A 21,791-nucleotide genomic window follows, 5' to 3' on the forward strand; every position below is an offset into this window, starting at 1 on the left:
CTATTTCCTCATGATGTATGAAGTCAGATGCTAATAAAGATCTTCTTCCCTAACAACATTAAGCGGCATGACACCGAATCAATAGTGAGGGTGTCCTGCAATTTCTCATGCTCAAGTACGTGTCACCTGTCAGAGTCATATCTAGACGTATCAGGGGTCTCATATCAATACAACTGCACATGCCACACACCATTACAGAGCCTTCACCAGCTTGAACATTCCCCTGCTGACATGCAGGGTATGTATTCATGATGTTGTCTCTATACCCGTACACGTCCATCCGCTCGATACAATTTGAAACGGGACTCGTCCTACCAGGCAACGGGTTTTCAGTTATCAACAGTCCAATGTCAGTGTTGATGAGTCCAGTCGAGGCAGAAAGCTTTGTGTCGTGCAGACATCAAGGGTACACGAGTGTGCCTTCGGCTCCAAAAACCCATATAGATGATGTTTAATTGAATGGTTCGACTGCTGACACTTGTTGATGGCCCAGCATTGAAATCTGTAGCAATATGGGGAAGGGTTGCACTTATGTCACGCTGAAAGACTCTCTTCAGTCATCATTGGTCCCATTCTTGCAGAATCTTTTCCTGGCCGCAGCGATGTCGGAGATTTGATGTTTTACCGGATTCCTGCTATTCACGGTACACTCGTGAAATGGTCATACGGAAAAATCCCCACTTCATCACTACCTCGAGGATGGTGTGGCCCATAGCTCGTGCGCCGACTGTATCACCACGTTTAAACTCACTTAAATCTTGATAATCTGCCGTTGTAGAAGCAGTAACCGATCTAACAACTGCGCCAGACACTTGTCTTATATAGACGTTGTCGACCGCAGCACCGTATTCTGCCTGTTTTCATATCACTGTATTTGAATACGTGTGCCTATTCCAATGTGTTTGCGCTCTGTTTGGTGATTCTTCCTTTCAAATTTTCTAAATTATCCAAATATTCGACGAGTATTAGAGATTACTTAAAATCTGAAATTATGTGTTTTACTTTGATTTGTCAGATTGTTTGGATAAACTAATTTGTTGTTGTTGTGGTCTTCAGTCCTGAGACTGGTTTGATGCAGCTCTCCATCCTACTCCATCCTGTGCAAGCTTCTTCATCTCCCAGTACCTATTGCAACCTACATCCTTCTGAATCTGCTTAGTGTATTCAGCTCTTGGTCTCCCCCTACGATTTTTACCCTCCACGATGCCCTCCAATACTAAATTGGTGATCCCTTGATGCCTCAGAACATGTCCTACCAACCGATCCCTTCTTCTGGTCAAGTTGTGCCACAAACTCCTCTTCTCCCCAATCCTATTCAGTACCTCCTCATTAGTTATGTGATCTACCCATCTAATCTTCAGCATTCTTCTGTAGCACCACATTTCGAAAGCTTCTATTCTCTTCTTGTCCAAACTATTTACCGTCCATGTTTCACTTCCATACATGGCTACACTCCATACAAATACTTTCAGAAAAGACTTCCTGACAGTTAAACCTATACTCGATGTTAACAAATTTCTCTTCTTCAGAAACGCTTTCCTTGCCATTGCCAGTCTACATTTTATATCCTCTCTACTTCGACCATCATCGGTTATTTGGCTCCCCAAATAGCAAAACTCCTTTACTACTTTAAGTGTCTCATTTCCTAATCTAATACCCTCAACATCACCCGACTTAATTCGACTACATTCCATTATCCTCGTTTTGCTTTTGTTGATGTTCATCTTATATCCTCCCTTCAAGACACCATCCATTCCGTTCAACTGCTCTTCCAAGTCCTTTGCTGTCTCTGACAGAATTACAATGTCATCGGCGATCCTCAAAGTTTTTATTTCTTCTCCATGGATTTTAATACCTACTCCGAATTTTTCTTTTGTTTCCTTTACTGCTTGCTCAATATACAGATTGAATAACATCGGGGAGAGGCTACAACCCTGTCTTACTCCCTTCCCAACCGCTGCTTCCCTTTCATGTCCCTCGACTCTTATAACTGCCATCTGGTTTCTGTACAAATTGTAAATAGCCTTTCGCTCCCTGTATTTTACCCCTGCCACCTTTAGAATTTGAAAGAGAGTATTCCAGTCAACATTTTCAAAAGCTTTCTCTAAGTCTACAAATGCTAGAAACGTAGGTTTGCCTTTCCTTAATCTTTCTTCTAAGGTAAGTCGTAAGGTCAGTATTGCCTCACGTGTTCCAGTATTTCTACGGAATCCAAACTGATCTTCCCCGAGGCCGGCTTCTACTAGTTTTTCCATTCGTCTGTAAAGAATTCGTGTTAGTATTTTGCAGCTTTGGCTTATTAAACTGATTGTCCGGTAATTTTCACATCTGTCAACACCTGCTTTCTTTGGGATTGGAATTATTATATTCTTCTTGATGTCTGAGGGTATTTCACCTGTTTCATACATCTTGCTCACCAGATGGTAGAGTTTTGTCAGGACTGGCTCTCCCAAGGCCGTCAGTAGTTCCAATGGAATGTTGTCTACTCCGGGGGCCTTGTTTCGACTCAGGTCTTTCAGTGCTCTGTCAAACTCTTCACGCAGTATCGTATCTCCCATTTCATCTTCATCTACATCCTCTTCCATTTCCATAATATTGTCCTCAAGTACATCGCCCTTGTATAGACCCTCTATATACTCCTTCCACCTTTCTGCTTTCCCTTCTTAGCTTACAACTGGGTTTCCATCTGAGCTCTTGATGTTCATACAAGTGGTTCTCTTATCTCCAAAGGTCTCTTTAATTTTCCTGTAGGCAGTATCTATCTTACCCCTAGTGAGAAAAGCCTCTACATCCTTACATTTGTCCTCTAGCCATACCTGCTTAGCCATTTTGCACTTCCTGTCGATCTCATTTTTGAGACGTTTGTATTCCTTTTTGCCTGCTTCATTTATTGCATTTTTATATTTTCTCCTTTCATCAATTAAATTCAGTATTTGTTCTGTTACCCAAGGATTTCTACTAGCCCTCGTCTTTTTACCTATTTGATCCTCTGCTGCCTTCACTACTTCATCCCTCAAAGCTACCCATTCCTCTTCTACTGTATTTCTTTCCCCCATTCCTGTCAATTGTTCCCTTATGCTCTCCCTGAAACTCTGTACAACCTCTGGTTCTTTCAGTTTATCCAGGTCCCATCTCCTTAAATTCCCACCTTTTTGCAGTTTCTTCAGTTTTAATCTACAGTTCATAACCAATAGATTGTGGTCAGAGTCCACATCTGCCCCTGGAAATGTCTTACAATTTAAAACCTGGTTCCTAAATCTCTGTCTTACCATTATATAATCTATCTGATACATTTTAGTATCTCCAGGGTTCTTCCATGTATACAACCTTCTATCATGATTCTTAAACCAAGTGTTGGCTATGATTAAGTTGTGCTCTGTGCAAAATTCTACCAGGCGGCTTCCTCTTTCATTTCTTAGCCCCAAACCATATTCACCTACTATGTTTCCTTCTCTCCCTTTTCCTACACTCGAATTCCAGTCACCCATGACTATTAAATTTTCGTCTCCACTATCTGAATAATTTCTTTTATTTCATCATACATTTCTTCAATTTCTTCGTCATCTGCAGAGCTAGTTGGCATATAAACTTGTACTACTGTAGTAGGTGTGGGCTTCGTATCTATCTTGGCCACAATAATGCGTTCACTATGCTGTTTGTAGTAGCTTACCCGCATTCATATTTTCCTATTCATTGTTAAACCTACTCCTGCATTACCCCTATTTGACTTTGTGTTGATAACCCTGTAGTCACCTGACCAGAAGTCTTGTTCCTCCTGCCACCGAACTTCACTAATTCCCACTATATCTAACTTTAACCTATCCATTTCCCTTTTTAAATTTTCTAACCTACCTGCCCGATTAAGGGATCTGACATTCCACGCTCCGACCCGTAGAACGCCAGTTTTCTTTCTCCTGATAACGACATCCTCTTGAGTAGTCCCCGCCCGGAGATCCGAATGGGGGACTATTTTACCTCCGGAATATTTTACCCAAGAGGACGCCATCATCATTTAATCATACAGTAAAGCTGCATGCCCTCGGGAAAAATTACGGCCGTAGTTTCCCCTTGCTTTCAGCCGTTCGCAGTACCAGCACAGCAAGGCCGTTTTGGTTATTGTTACAAGGCCAGATCAGTCAATCATCCAGACTGTTGCCCTTGCAACTACTGAAAAGGCTGCTGCCCCTCTTCAGGAACCACACGTTTGTCTGGCCTCTCAACAGATACCCCTCCGTTGTGGTTGTACCTACGGTACGGCTATCTGTATCGCTGAGGCACGCAAGCCTCCCCACCAACAGCAAGGTCCATGGCTCATGGGGGGGGGGGGGGGGGGATAAACTGATTAACGAAACCATTTAACTTATCTTGTTATTTCCGTTCTATGGGAAATGTAGGTCTTTGCTAACTTTCTTAAGATCTATCTAAATGAAAGAAAGTTGTTGATTACATGTACAGATTCCGTATTACGCCAGCAGACGCTAGTTCAGTGATCTCAGGGTTATGGTTGCCTATTTCACCGGTACCTAGTAACCAGTGACTGGCTGTCTCTGTACAGGTACATTTTTAAGTGCCTAATAAAGCTGCACAGGTAGCTCCGAGGGTGTTTCCGAGCTGGGTGGTTTCCATTCTATTCTCGTATGTGTCAACATCACTGTCGCAACCCAGCTTCCCAACCCCCCACCAACGCCCATCCCCTGTGATCAGGCAATGGAGGGTGCGAAACAGGTGAGCTGAAAAAGCATGAACACCCTTTGCTGGTTCAGACGTTCAGATTTCGTTGTATGGTTTTGGAAGGTCCCTAGTGGTTCCACCTTGTATAATAGAGCAAAAACTGCGGTCAGGTTACAGTCGAAAGAAGTATGGTCACTTTAAGTGTTGTTGCTGGCCCAAGATATGCTTAGAGAAGGGTTGAATCGTCCGGGGGGTGTCAGAAGTTATAAAGGTTCTAAGGAATGTCGTCTTGTAGTTCATCACACTGCATAATGACGTTTTTTACTGCAAAATGTGTGAGAATGGCAGTGCTGGTACTTTCCACTCAGGAATAGTAATAGCTCTAGCGAAAAACATGAAGCAGTCTGCAGCCATACTTCTGCGGAAGGTGCCCAACTCCCAGGGAACTTTCACTCTTCCTAACGAGACCGCTTCCTGCCAATAAAGAGGACCCGGAGACTACGTCGTTAGAACACAGCACCTTCCGAGCAAGAAAGACGCAAAGCTCTCCTCATAACAAAGTTGAACATACTGTAAATAAAATTAACCACAAAATGGTGGAAAAAATGGATCATTATCGTGTAGCGATATGTGGAAGTATTGTCATAAAGTCATAGTGTAACACAACGTGCAACTGCGACTAAAAAATAAAGGATGTATAAAATTATTTAAAACTTTACTTATTGGTTCCATGAGTGCTACAGAATGGCATCGTCCACATATGGCTATTGTGGTAATTTATTATCCCACTATGTATGAAACCCATCTCACGCACTGGAGTTGGGAACTATGGATCCTCAGCTCTTCATCTTAGAATTCATTGGCGGAATAATTCTGTCTGAGAGCTGGCAAAAGTAGCTGCTCGAGCAGAATTGATAATTTGATAGCTTCAGCAGCTAAATCCTTTGCACACTTGTTTCGAGATCATCTCCTATACATGAGAATATTCGCTCCTCTAACCAGGCTCGAGAACCGTGCTAGGTCTTCCACAATTCCTTGCTCTTGTGGTGAATGATTCCCTGTAGGAAATTCGGTGGAACAATCTTTTGAAATTATTTTTCTTTTCAGGTGGAATGCGGCATCAAGGATGTCGTTCAGCGTACATCACGTGTGCCGTTTACTAAACCACAGCAGTGTATCAGCTCTACCATTTCCAGCAGGTAATAACAGGACTCATTTTCGATGTTAATATTATTCACCCGTCACAAAATCACTTATTTTGTGGTGATACAAGCACAACCCCAAAACGATACGTATGGAATGGCTCATGTTGGAAACAATTGTAAGTGCTATGCCTTACAGTTGCAATCACAGAGGACTAACTACAAAGACTACAGAGACCAAGAAGAAACATGCAATTAGCTGTTATTACTTTTATGTTGTAATTCCATGTACTGATACGTTCCATGACCTTTGAGATTTTCTCCTCAATTCGGTCCTATGGAACTTGAGAGGTAAATAAAAAACAAAAAGGAAAAAAAAAATTAAAGGAGAAAAGGAAGACAGCCTATAACACTGACACTCTATTCTCTCTTGCCCAAAATGGTTCAAACGGCTCTGAGCACTACGGGACTTAACATCTGAGAACATCAGTCCCCTAGAACTTAGAACTACTTAAACCTAACTAACCTAAGGACATCACACACATCCATGCTCGAGGCAGGATTCGAACCTGCGACCGTAGCAGCTGCGCGGTTCCAGACTGAAGTGCCTAGGACCGCTCGGCCACCGCGGCATGCTCTCTTTTGCTCAGTTAGCGACTGTATATTAGTAGACTTTCTGTTGCAGCAGGTCAAAACAACTGACTTTTCAACAAAGTTTTGTACACAATGTAAATCCTTGAACTCTTTCATCTTTCTTTCCGTTGAACAATAAACAAATAAATGAATAAATAAGGAAATTGCCCCCAGGTAGGGAAATTAAACAACTGTAGCTATATAAATATTAACCAACAGCTTTCAAATAATTATGAAAATTTTTAGCATGGTGCAGCTGAATCAGCGACTGTAAAATGTAATTATATCAAATTTCAGCCTCCAATTGCATAAGCAAATAAACTTTATCTAGGTTTCGGCTATAATGATGTAGCCATTTGATTTTAATTTTATATTGTGACATTTCTGAAAAGGCTACATTATTATAGCCGAAACCTAGGTAAAGTTTATTTGATTATGCAACTGGAGGCTGAATTAGAATATAATTAAAATAAATAATTATGAGTCCTTTGTTAGTTCTGTTACTATTCATTGTGAATAACGCCACATTTGGAATGGTTTCATGAGCTCTAGGCTTGAAATAACATAACCATCACATGGATTTCGACGATAGGTGCACATTAAATCTTCATCTACCATCTTCCGGTTAAATAACACACCTTAACCACGTAAATACATCACATCTACATAACACAGAATGTGAGACATTACATAGTACAGGACTAATAAATTTAGCTTCTACCACAGGCAGTAATTCACATAACAGGGTATGTAATGCGTGTCCATAATTAAGGTTTCGTTCATGTGTTGATTAATATTGATATTCTCATTACTTTAAAACGACTATATACTTTACCCTTTCTACTAGCAGTCAATTGTCTTTGACACACATTGTTTTCAAAGGTTAAATCTTCTTCCAAATTCTCGGTGTAACTTAATAATTTTTCATAATAAGGTTTACAATATTCGTACAGTCACTAGGACATGTGAATGCCTCCTTAAATATACTAGGATCTTATCTGATGTTTTAAAGTTGTTTTGTTATTTAGCACCCCATTCCATAGTTTTTCCTCTTAAACATCTAGAAATAACTCTAATGTTCTTAATTTCAGATCAGCTTTTGGGGAACACTCTTTCAAATGAACTTAGAAATGCAGCTCGGTGTATATTGGCTGCTGGTTTATAGGTAGCTAATTTACATAATATTAGTTCTTCACGCTACGGTCGCAGGTTCGAATCCTGCCTCGGGCATGGATGTGTTTGATGTCCTTAGGTTAGTTAGGTTTAAGTAGTTCTAAGTTCTAGGGGACTGATGACCTCAGATGTTAAGTCCCATAGTGCTCAGAGCCATTTGAACCATTAGTTCTTCATTTTTCGTTCTCTCTTCTCTAACTACAGTTTCTACGAACTTTAGATTACACATGTTATTTCTATGTTTAGGCTCTACCGTTTGGCTTACTCTTAGCTTTCCTATATAGATAAATTGACGTTTGTACACCATCCCCTGTCAAGCATATTGCATATTCTTTACCAAAAGTCTAGTTTCTGCTTTTAAAACGTTCTCGTTTGACTACTCTCAGACTTTTATATTTTTATACATTTAGCAAATTCATATTTTATATCAGTTGTTAATTCTTCGTGCTTAGCGTCTAAGTTTCCAATGCTACCTCTCAGTTCACTATGTACTGAGTCTACTTTTGCACTTAATTTATCGAACTTAGATTTTAATTCATTACAATTAACTCTAATTTATGGGATAAATTCCCCTTTATCACCTTTCGATTCAGACCTTAATTCTCTATTAGTTGAATCTGTTTTAAACAGAAAATACTGTACCTAGCTTGGTAACTTTTCCTGTCATGAATCCTTGTTATCTCTGTTAGTTTCCTCCTCTTTTGATTCCATTAACACTTCACCATTCATATCCTTAACTCAGTAACTTCCTGCAGATTCAGTTTCTGCTACAAAACTGCGTACTTCATCATGTATCTCTGCTAAGTACTTTTCATAATCATCTTTCTCTTCCATGAACACTTAGTTCAATTATTAGGTCTTTAAACTCATCTTAAATATAACCATTCAGACGTGCAGTGCAGCTGGTGGGTCGATCAGCCAGCACTTGGGTTGTGTGCTGCTGATGTACTTGCACTGTTGAAGATACAGCTGTGGCCCCTTAGTTGAACAACCGCCAATGATGTTGTTGAGTATGATGCTGCTACCTGATGCTGCCACCAGGGACATGTGTTCGCCACTCCTGCAGTGGGGCTGAGGAGCAGTAAGGCATCCCTGCCTGGTGGGTACTTGACACACCAGATACAGCCAGCGACACTGCTACCAACCTCTGCCCATGCCGACATGAGTTGAGCAGCACTTATGTTGGAACTGTCGCTGCCAATCACCTACTCGCCTGCTAAGAACCCAACTTCCTCTCAAAACAATAGATTGCCAGAACTATCCTGGCTGGGTCGGCAATGTTGCGGTCTTCCTATCGGGAGATGAATACTGAATGGTGTCATATACAGTCTGTCAACTATGCATCTTCCCACCCTGGATGCTCAAACAATATTAGTTCTGATCCCAGGTGCGATCACCAAACGTTGGGACCTAAAATAAAATTCCCAGTGAAAGGGCAGGTCATTTAACATGGTTGCCATGACTAAAATGTTCGTCTGACTGCATAATATTAAAAATATTCGTCCTTTCACACAATCGATAAAATCTGTAATTATCTAAGGAATTCTGGCAGTTCCAAAGAATAAGCATTTTGACCTATCCCCAATTACATCTCCACATTGAATTAAATGAAACTGTTGAATATTGAACTTCAGTAAATGATCACGCCAAAATACTATTACTTTAGTAACACAAGACTATAAATGCTGTACCTCGGTTTTTTATATGTTCTATAAACCCAAGATACGACCCATCTGTTGTTTATTTCCCTGCTGTTGTCTAAGTAATTCAGTTCTAGTTAAGATTCAGATCAATAATTCAAGACTGACCTAAATTGAAATACAATATCATGTTAGTTGAAAATGAATACAAAAGCAAGACTGGCTAATAACAATATTTCAAATTATATTTCACATTATGCAGCAGGTGCACCCTGGAGTTCTTTGGCGGCCAGTATTATTGTCCTGCTTTCGTTGCTCACTCCATGGCTTGTTACAATATATGGCTTTCCACGACATATTTTTAGTAGTAATTTTACTTTGCTGCCCAGCAATATTAATTTATAGCGTCTCCTATCTTTATGACATACTTGAGGATTAAAATTTCATACTGACGATCATCATAGGCGAAGTATCACAAAAGGAGCAAAGCAAGTAATGAGAACAAATATTCACCACGAACGGAAGTTGATGCTGAGTAGCAATTATAAATAAAACAGTTTCTCGCAGCAGGATGATTTTATAACAACATACGGTTCGTATTCCACGTTAAGCTATAGGTGCCTTTACTCCAGTTGCATAACCACAAGAGATTAGGGGCACGCAAGGCGCTGATGTGGAATCGAATTCAGAGACTTGCAGCAGGCCACTCAGCCACACGAAATTATTATTATTGCAGGATCGTTTTCGGGAATTCCATTTCCATCTTGAGAGGTACCTTAAGCACACATCTAGTCAAATTTGGGTGTTATTTTGCCAATCAGTCTAAGGGAAAGCGTGCAAACGTCATGTCCATCACACCACACCAAAACGACATCTCAACGCTAGGCAATACATGTACATAGCCAACCGTGTACATCGTCTCTTGCCCAGCACGAGTGGTCGATAATATGGTAGACCCCATGCTTCATCACAAAATGTCCAGGTAGGAAGCTGGTCCGCTCTTGTTGTAGAATAGTGGCGATCTGCTTCACATCTGATGGCAAGTACAGTACTGGTGCGGGCACAAACGTTTCGGAGCACACTTTTCAGTGTTCGTCTATGAACATGGGGCTCTAAAGCAAACAGCCTCTATGGGTTCCCATGTCGATCCACCGACATAGTCATTTGCGACGGCAGTGGTGTGGGGATCATCGTGATTGGAGCATGGAACAATGGAAATGTGTCTGGTCGAATGAATCAGTTTTCTCGTTTCACTAAGTCGATTATAGTGTCTGGTTACGCCATCATCTAGGCGAAGATCTAGTCAGGTGATGCACTACGTCACGGACTCAGGCCTGTGGGGACCGTACTGTGCCATGGCAGACATTCAAATGGCTCTGAGCACTATGGGACTTAGCATCTGAGGTCGTCAGTCCCCTAGACTTAGAACTACTTAAACCTAACTAACCTAAGGACATCACACACATCCATGCCCTAGGCAGTATTCGAACCTGCGACCGTAGCGGCAGAACGGGTCCGGACTGAAGCGGGCAGACATCCACCTGAGCTTCCATGGGCATGTGGTAGAAATCGAAAGCATGAACGTAACTGCAGGAGAGCTTCATCCCTTCCCATTAGGTGTGTTCCCCGACAGCTATGACATCTTGCAACAGGACAACTGTCAGTGTCATAATGGCAGAATTGTGCTGTAGAATTTTGAGAAGAATTATAGTGAACTCAAGTTGATGACTTTGACACCAAAGTCGTCCAATCTGAGCCCGATGGAACACATATGGCACACCAACAAGTGGCTACTTCGTGTCTACAAACAATCGGAACGTGATTCATAGTAACTGTGTAAAACTTTGGACTTACTTATCTGTAGAAACCTCCCATAGACTTATTGAATCCATACTATAAAGAATCGCTGCTGCATCACATTCCTATGGTGGACCGACACTTATTAAGTACACTACTGGCCATTGAAATTGCTACATCAAGAAATGCAGATGATAAACGGACAAATATATTAAACTAGAACTGACATGTGATTACATTTTCACGCAATGTGGGTACATAGATCCTGAGAAATCAGTATCCAGAACAACTACCTCTGGCCGTAATAACAGCCTTAATACGCCTGGGCATTGAGTCAAACAGAGCTTGGATGGCGTGTACAGGTACAGCTGCTCGAAGTCATAGTACGAAAACAAAGTGTATGAGGTATGCACTTCTTGGATGCATTACGGCCGAAAAACCAATGTATTAAACTGCTTCTGAATAAACAATACAGGAAATCTCTCTTGCGATTGATAGTCTGCTGGATATGGTCTTCCTGCAGTACACTCGATATAACTGACAGCATCAAGAGTAGTGAATGGCTTATTGTGACGAGCCAGTTGCTCGGTCACCATTGACCAGACGTTTTCAATTGGTGAGAGATCTGGAGAATGTGCTGGCCAGGGCAGCAGTCGATCATTTTCTGTATCCAGAAAGGCCCGTACAGGGCCTGCAACATGTGGTCGTGCATTATCCTGCTGAAATGTAGGGTTTCGCAGGGATCGAATAAAGGATAGAGCCACGGGTCGTAAAACATCTGAAATGTAACTTCCACTGTTTAAAGTGTCGTCAGTGCTAACAAGAGGTGACCGAGACGTGTAACCAATGGCACCCCATACCACCACGCCGGTTGATACGCCAGTATGGCGATGACGAATACACGCTTCCAATGTGCGTTCACCGCGATGTCGCCAAACTTGGATGGGACCATCATGATGCTGTAAACAGAACCTCGATTCATCCGAAAAAATGACGTTTTGCCATTAGTGCATCCAGGTTCGCCGTTGAGTACACCATCGCAGGCGCTCCTGTCTATGATGCAGCGTCAAGGGTAACCGCAGCCATGGTCTCCGAGCTGATATTCCACGCTGCTACAAACGTCGTCGAACTGTCCGTGCAGATTTGATGTCTCTCAAACGTCCCCATCTGTTGACTCAGGGATCGAGACGTGGCTGCACGATCCGTTACAGCCATGCAGATAAGATGCCTGTCATCTCGACTGCTAGTGATACGAGGCCATTGGAATCCAGCACGGCGCTCCGCATTACCCTCCTGAACCCACCGATTCCATATTCTGCTCAACCAAGGCGAGCAGCAATGTCGCGATACGATAAGCCGCAATCGCGATAGGCTACAATCTGACCTTTATCACAGTCGGAAACGTGATGGTACGCATTTCTCCTCCTTACACGAGGCACCACAACAACGTTTCACCAGGCAATACCGGTCAACTACTCTTTGTGTATGAGAAATCGGTTGGAAACTTTCCTCATGTCAGCACGTTGTAGGTGTCGCCACCGGCGCCAACCTTGTGTGAATGCTCTGAAAAGCTAATAATTTGCATATCACAGCATCTTCTTCCTGTCGGTTAAATTTCGCGTCTGTAGCACATCTCCGTGTTGTGGCAATTTTAATGGCCAGTAGTGTATGTGGTCATAGTGTTTTTGGCTCATCGATTATGTAGTTGGTGTCCTGAGGACAGTCTCTTATGTTAGAGAGTATGATCACTAGACACTTTATGATACATAATTTTCCACTGCCGTTGTACGACAAACTGTCTGTCATCCAATAAAAAATGATTTCTAATTGATGCAGATGTAACTGATGACTAGAGGACAAGTCACGCAAGAAATTCGGACCACCTGATCCCTCATGTAACGTAGTCTTCCTTTCGTCGTCATAGCAACACGCTGTCGTACGTGCTACTCGTACCAGCTGTCTCAGCCGCAGCTGGTGGTGGAGCGTCGCGTAGATGGGGAGGTCGCGGGTCGCCGGTTCCTCCTCTTTTTCCGTTATTGGCTTTTCGCGACGAGACTGCCGGCAGCCCAGTTCTGGTTATACGGCGCTATCGGGCGGCCGGCAGCGGGCCAGCGCCACCATTTAATTACGAGGCGGGCCCGGGGGCGTCCGGCGGCGGTTTTATATTTGCGGTCCCGTGGGCCGTGAAGCGCCGCCGGCCGCTCCTTATCCCCCGCAGCCAGCGGCCAGGGCTGCCAATCTTGCAAAAACAAAACGCGCGCGCTATCTGCGCGGACCGGCCAGGCACGTTTTATTCGGCGGCCAGCGCCCGACCCCACGCCGCTTTTTCGGCTCGCATTGTGCCCGCCGCAGCGCCGGCACCAAAAACCTTTTGTGCTCCGCCAATGGGCGCCGCCCTTTTGTGACGCGTTATTGTGAGGAAAAAAAAAGGAGAGATGAAAATGTGAAAACGGACCGAGAATAAAATGGAAAGCGACAGCGATTCGCGATCCCCCGTCGACCGCAAGTGGCTTTGTTTCGGGATTTTAACATCGTCCTCAGCTTTGTTTACCCTTTCCGCACCAGTAAAAATGATAAATAACACCCGTTGTGTGATCTGTGTCCTCCGCTGTGTCAGCTTTTTAACTGCCAGAAGGCAACAGAGTTTATAGTGCCGTTCGCAATTCCACTCGACGGTGGTTGGCTACCGCAACGAAATAAAGCTGATACACGGGCAGTAGTCATTAAGTTCTGGGAGTGAGTGCATAGCAGCCGTGTGTACACTAGAGCACATAGGAGACACCATGGCATGGTACCTTGTAAATTAGTTTCTCGTCCCAGCAAGAGAAGTGGAGCGGGTGCACTATGAGTAGAATTTCTGTTGTTGTGACAGTAATTTGACTGCGCGCGTCGGATCAGGAGGACGTAGCAGTTGAAACACCGGACAGACATCAAGTTCTGCCAGAAATTAGGCAAAACCATTGTAGAAACATTACAAATGATGCTGCAAGTTTTTTAAGGTGGCTCCTACGTCTTTCGTAAAGGAGAGGCAGTTTGGAGGATGATGTGCACAATGGTCGGTCACAAATGGTTCGGACTGAAAATAATATTGAAGAGGTTGCAGTGTTAACCGCTGCCAACCGGAGACTATCTAGCAGCAGCAATAATATGAGTCAGACCTACTTGCTACAAAACACTGACCTATGTCCGGAACATGTCGCGTATTACCCGTCACGGTGTGCTCACACGGAGACTAACCAGCAAATGTTCTTCCCACGTATCATTCACAACGAGACCAGGAAGGGTGGGAGTGACAGTGTTGCACTGAGTACCCCCCGCCATATACCATACGGTATAGATGTATATTTAGATGTAGATCTCCAACTTATTTCACATGGTTTTATCAGACTTCGGCTCTAAAATCATATAGTTTACAGGAACGATTATAGCTGTCCAAGAGTACCATATTCGAATCACATCTCTCAACGATTCTGATGGTAACGAAAGAGGTCATTACTGGTTGGAACCCTTGACTGACCCACTTGTAAATGTAATGTAGCTGGTCTTCAGGTATTACAACAGAATTCGAAATACTATCACTCACTCTTCGTCACAGCTATCGACAAGAATTTAAGTGAAAGTGATGTGCTTTGAATTTAGTTTAGATGTGTGTCACTCTAACCGAAAAGTAGCTTCAGTAAACTGTTTGATGGGATAAATAAAGAGTAAATGTACTCATGTAACTATTTTTCATTGTGACAATCAGTTCTTCTGAAACTTAACAGCAGGAGTAGTGGAACCATTAAGTGTGATTTTCCCTTATTCTCCCAGTCCGGACTTACTGTCTGACCATCTATTCTTTTGTTTTAAATCGAAGAAGGTTATGTTGTAGGGATGACATTTATTGTTATTATTATTCGCATTTGGCTACCTGAGGACCCGGTGAAACGGCTGATTTATGACGTTCTATTCTTTCACTTTTTTTTATTTCCTGATGCTTCTTCATTTTTGCTCTCTGTTGTTCTCTTCTTTCTTCCGTTCAAGTCCCTTCTATGTTGTGTTTTATTCTAGACACCCTTGGCCTTTCGTATCTTTTCCCTGAATTAACCTCTTTTCTATTTTCTTTGTCTGTTATTCTCACCTCGTGGAGGTCTTTATTAACTTCCATAAACCAGAAAATTTGGGTTTTTGATTTTAGTCAATTTTGGACTCAAAGTTCCTTACATTTAATTAAGAGACTTAGGTTTAGTACCAGACTGACACACGATCTTTCTCACCTGAACCCTCCCTGGTATTCTACTAATTATTCCTCTATTTGATTTTCTAGTATATTTTGTAAAAGTTTTGGCAGGATTTTATATATTACTAAGAGGACAGATTCATCCCGTAATTGTTTCATTTGTTTTGCCCTATTTCTGTGTAATGGATGAATAAGCTCTTTTGTCCAATTTTCTGGTATTTGTTCACTTTCCTGAATATTTTCGATTCCTTTTTGCAGTTGCTTACCAGTCCCATCATCCACATTTCTGCAGAGACAGTGCCTTCCCCCCATAGCTTTGTTGCTTTTTAGTTCTTTATATATTTTTAATATGTAAAAAATTATTTGCTGTTCTAAGAAAAGGGTAAATACAGCATATGTTGCAAGAAAAGGAATTTCTGACATTTTTCAGTTGTGAGCCCAACACCCCATCTCCATCGGTATCAAAAAATTGATCAAACAATCTGTTTTTAAATTTTCTTCATCCACTGAAGGGGACACGCAGTCATTTTAAGGGATGGATTGTCCCCCTTGTAAGTCATAGAATTCAGAAAGTGTTTGTTCTGCTGTGACATATTATTTATTTATTGGCTGTTTTCATTTCCATTTCTTAATATTTGTTTATTCATTGGTTAGTACATTGTGTAACACACAGGAATTCACCTACGGCCGAGTAAAAATTATATTAAAAATCCAGCTGGTGTAGTTATGTATAGAAGTAGTTATGTTTACGTAAGTTTAATTGTTTTCTCAAGACATTTGTACATACGTGCTGATTTCACAGAATGGGAACTTTTTCCTCTTAGTCTTTGAGTGCTTGTTTCCTTCTCAGATGTTCTAACCAAGGTGGAATGTTCGACATATTAAACCATTCTGTAAGATTCTGCAGCGAAACTCTTCTCCATCCACGACCACGTTTCCCTTCTACCTTCCGCTCAATGATAAATTATATTAATCTCCAGTATTCGCTTTAAAAAAAATATGTTGAAAATACTTTGCTTCTGACCAAGTTAGGATATCAATGTTTTTACCATCACAGTAAAACACACGTTATCCACCAACGAGTTTCTTAACTTGAAAGGGTACAGTACCGCCCGACATTGAAAATAGGTACAACATACTTCATTATTTTTGTCAGAACAACACATTTTTTTGTAAAATAGCTCAATTTCAATTAATACAGTGAAGCCGGATACCAGTGTGGGAAAGAATGACAATTTATTTATTTAATTGATCACATGTGCACTCCCACTAAGTAAATCCCCACATCCAGTTTGGTGAGATCTGTAAAATGAATGAATGTATGGTCGTCTGCTAACCGCAGATAGTGAATGTGAATATATGATCATCTTTGAGACGATCCTTTGGCCACCTTTGGTGGGACCAAAGAGATGAAATTTACCTGAGCTTTGAGCGCCTGAAATGTGGCTGACCAATACGGTAGCAAGGTGCTCCCCCACTTCAGCAAAGGTGCGAGAGGACCTGGAGAACGGCCATGTTTCAGCACTCTGCCGCTGGATCTTGTGCTGTTAAGACCTTTTTTAGTTGTGCTCCGTAATGACAAAAGAGTGGAGACATGGTATGCATGTGGAATATTTAAGAGTAGTTTGAAATAATAATTTCTCTATTTCAGGAACTTTTGTGGGGAGAATTAAATGTCAGGCAGGTAATATTAATGGGATTGTAGTAATCTTCAGAAGTGACCAACGGTCACAATGAAACCACGTGTAGCAATAAGTTGAAATACTTCTGTGTGCTTAAGTTAAGCTGAATTACTAGCGTGTGTACAATAAGTTGAAATATTTAAGAAATAGCGTGTGTACCATAAGTTGAAATATTTAAGAAATGGCGTGTGCAGGACTTGAAATTAGAGACGAGTACTTCCACGTGGTGAGTACTGTGTGAGTCTCAAACTGTGTATGAGACAAAAGATAAAGAGAAGTACTCATCCATGATATCAGTTGAGGACTCGCGTGTGTGATGAATACGTTCTTAATATTACTTTGCGTGATATGATTCCGTGTGACGCTAGATTCAAACTCTGAGAGAGAAGCAAGGTGAGTCGGCCGTCTATCCAGCAACGCCACTTGGCTTGCACTGCACAGGAAGACGTGCATATATCTCCAGAGTTCATAGTAGGAAAGTAGAATTACGAAGTGGGGCAGTGTCGTGTGAAACTGGGATAAATATTAATTGAAGTGGGAAAGCTGAAAGTGATAATGTTGTGACTAATCCCTGTGTAGTATTTCATATTGTAGTGTGGTGTATGTCATGTAATTTGGGTATGTGTGGTTTGCATGGGAGAGTAGCGAGGTAGTTTCAAAAGATTAGTGGGTTATGCTTGTTCCTTCGGTACCGCTCGGTCTGGAGGATAGTTTCGTGATGATGATTGTGAGAGTCGAAGTGTGAGAAATAATAAAAGATCCACCATCCTATCCAGAAAGTGCACTGTAGCGTTAAATAATTACGAGACCATAATATAGAGATTCACCAATGTAAAGCCATGCCCACTGGGCGGAATTTCTCATGTGTTATCGTTGTAGGTTATAGAATGTGTGTGTTTAGGTTATAGAATTTATCGGAATAAATAAGATAGTGAAAAGAAAAATATTGGTGGCCTTTTCCTTCGAATTGTATGTTGTCATAATGTCCCGAATTTATAATGTGTGCGCCATTCATATTCAGTGCGGTGGCCACGTGTTGACAAAAGCCGTTAAATAAAAGACAAAAAGAAAATGTGGTATTGCTAGTGCGTAGTGTACAGTCAGAGTTCTGTAAATTACTGACAGTCAGATGCGTGTTTCCGTTGCGTATTAATCATATAGGAGGATAACTTGTAACTTAAGTGTGAGTACTAGAGTTCATGTTACTCTATAAATATGAATGAATCCACTCGCTTGGCAGACCACTCATCTTGCAGGCCTGACTGCATGATGCCACAGTATGAGCAAGGCATGTGGGTGCCTCTCAAACTTATTACAGTACTTGCACATTTTAAATACCTTTAGCCTGTTCATGGAAGAAGCTTTGAGTGTCCCGGATTGCAGTCCATACAGCAGCACCGATACTCATCACTTCAGCCGTCTGTTACAGAAAGAAAAATGAAGAAAAGAAAAACGAAACTATGTGGGAGCTGGGAAAAAAATGACTAAGTGAGATTTTTGATAAATACGGTGATTCCCAAACCTTTTACGGCTTTTGGAACAAAATTACCGAAACGATACTTATGTGCGTGTTGCCCGAGGAGTCAAGAATGGAAATGTTGAACCGCAGCACATCACAAACACCGAGATGAGTGGACACGCGGGTACAGCACACCCCGTTATTACTTTTGTAATTACAATTTAGGCTACCGAAGGTAGGCCGGCGGTGTTCACGTGTCATTATACTTTCGTTCCTTTTACACGAATTTAACGGGCCGCCATTATAACAAAATTACTCATTTGCGCGTTAATGTTGGAGAAGCGCGTCCGTAGACTGGGTGGCACTGCCGAGTTAGGACTACGCTGGTGGGCTGGGCGTCGTCCACGCCGGATCACTGGTGCTGCGGACTCGCCAGCGGTCTCACTGGTGAGGACGCTTGGAATTATGTTCTACTATGGTAGTCGGAGAGATGTGTTAATTATATAACACAGCAGGCACTTCTTTTCCAATCATTTCACAAATCGACGACGAGTTATAGTTGTTACTACACAAAATGTCCGTTAATGCAAAAGAATACTACTACAAAATCTCTATTGCAAAAATAAATCCAGTGGAATTTATCCCGGTATCATCAACTTAAATCCTCAGGTCATCCATTTCAACTTTATTAGCAGTAGAGTAACTATAAAGCGGTTTTTAATTCGGAAGTATTAGCGGCAACAACGTCCGACGATAACCATTTACTTTACATTCTGCCAACTTCCATACACGGATACACTGAGGTGTACAGTATGAGAGACTGTTATACCCTGAGGACAGTGTACCTAGGATGTTTCCAGGTCGGTAGTTGATTACGGTGGCTGGATGTTAGAATAGCATGGTTGTGTGCGCGCTAGACACAGCTGTAAGCTTTGAATGAAAAACAGCCCACAGTTGCACTAAATTATGTTTATTTTAAACTTTGACTTTGGTTTCTGCTATAATAATGTAGCCATCTTCAGAAGTCATACACACTAATAAATGAAAAATGCCTTAGCCCAGCGTCTGCGTCTGGGCTAAGGCATTTTTCATTTATTAGTGTGTATGACTTCTGAAGAAGGCTATATTATTATAGCTGAAACCATGGTCGAGGTTTAAAGTAAACATAATTTAGTGCAACTGTGGGCTGTTTTTCATTCGAGACAATTTCGTATCGGTTGATGTTGTCGCTGCCATGATGAAAATAACAGCTGTAAGCAGTTTCCCCGCCATTTTCTACAGTTTTTGTTGTTATGGAACATGAGACTGCGCCTTGTGCAACATTTGCAAATATTTAGAGCTCTACACATTTAAGAGCAGTATAGTATATTAAAGTTATGTGCAAGATATCGTTAATTCAAAAATTTTGAAATGTGTGTGAAATCTTACGGGACTTAACTGCTGATGTCATCAGTACCTAAGCTTACGCACTACTTACCCTAAATTATCCTAAGGACAAACACACACACCCATGCCCGAGGGAGGACTCGAACCTCCACCGGGACCAGCAGCACAGTCCATGACTGCAGCGCCTCAGACTGCTCCGCTAATTCCGCGCGGCTATTCTTAATTCACCAGTTACACATTGTAAAAGTCTATACGCTTTTAAAATTAGTTACCTAATTCGTGGACGACTAAGCCATACTTCGTTGATCATGAATATCCTATAACTTAAAACGATGAGATCTTTTACCATGGAAAATGTGTTGCTTGAAAATGAACTGTGGTTCTTTAGTATCTTATCAATTTTATTTATCTTTAAAATGGAAATTTGTTTTAGTTTCCAATAGCTCCTATTTCAGGATGTATTTAATGTGTAACAGACTTTTGGTAATACTTCCATTTAATTTGATTTTATTTACTGACAAATGGTTTGCAGCAGAATACAATACTCTTATACAGTATTTTCTCATCTGCAGCACTTTTAAATTTCAATAAAATATTTGTTTTCGGATACATGACTACATTGTATGTTGGAACTTTTTTTCACATTTGAAAAAATCTTATTTTTCCAATTAAGTTTTTGTGATTTCAGAAAAAAGTGCAGCACACAGAAAGTAAATGCCGTCAATGTAAAAAAAGGAATGAGAAAATATATTAAAATTATGTTACTGGGTTCGCTGGCTAGAGATGAAAGGCTGAAGGTATAACACACTCCCCTCCCCCCCCTCCCCCACCACCCACTGTACGACTTCCGTTTGTTGCGAGTGTAAAATAACGTCGAAGATGCAAGTGGTTGTGAACATGCAAAAAAAGTTAGATGTACTGCATAGGATGGATAAAGGAGAATTGTTTGAAAATATTGGTGCTAAATATGGTGTTATTTTCGACTAATGAAGTTAGTATTAAAACCTGCGGTCGAAGTAGCAGTGAGTGAGGCAACTGTGAGACCTAATAGAAAATTTAGCACGAACACAAGTCATCGCTCCATTTATCACCCTTTACGCCAGTTAGCTATAGAATTTTTTTTTTTTGGGATGTTTCCTAGCAACTAATGAAAATTTCGAAGTACAGCAATATTTGAAAACAAAATTAATAAAATGGTTATTGAAGAGAATTATTTGTGACTGTAATACAAAAAGTTTATTTTTTAAATATAACTGAATTTACTTGCGAATAAATAAAATAACAACAATTTTCACATGAATTCACATGTAAAGTTCATGTAACTGTGGAGTAACCGTTACAGGACAGTTTTTCTGAACTGTCATGCAACATATGCAAAACGATGTAAATTCATGGCAAAGATCCACATTTAATGTGAATAATTCATCTCGATCACAATGTGGAATTGTATGTACGAGTGACAGTTTCTGGAGTAACCTAAAACAGATTCAACTATTATTTGGAAATGAGGGAACGTTTGGAAGTACACTGGGCGACAATCGTGGAACCAAGTGCCAGAACAGTCAGAGGTCCTGGTGAGCTGTTCAGAGAGGGGAAACTTCCATTGTGGCACCTTTATGACTCCAATTGGCGCCACCGTGCAGATGGACAACCGTTAGGACGCCCATTGGCGTTCGTTCAGGCAAATGTTTAACGAGATGTATTGAGGAGGAGTGTTAGTGAAAGGATGTATTGTCATCGAATGAAGGAAACCGACTTTGTGTTGTATGATGTTGAAAGGTCTCTGTTGGATTCCTTTCATGTTAATTTCTTAAATCTGTTGTCATTTACGGCATAAATTCCTCTTCTAAATTTACTGTGGTGTTTCTGACTATCTGGGAGGAGACTGAGCAGTGAAACGTGTTACTTTTACACATAAACAAGAACTATCTGTTACACTACTACACTTTAAAACACAGTTTATATGTACTTCATGTCACACAGTCTCAT

This window comes from Schistocerca nitens, chromosome 6 (assembly GCF_023898315.1).
Source record: "Schistocerca nitens isolate TAMUIC-IGC-003100 chromosome 6, iqSchNite1.1, whole genome shotgun sequence".
Lineage (NCBI taxonomy): Eukaryota > Metazoa > Arthropoda > Insecta > Orthoptera > Acrididae > Schistocerca > Schistocerca nitens.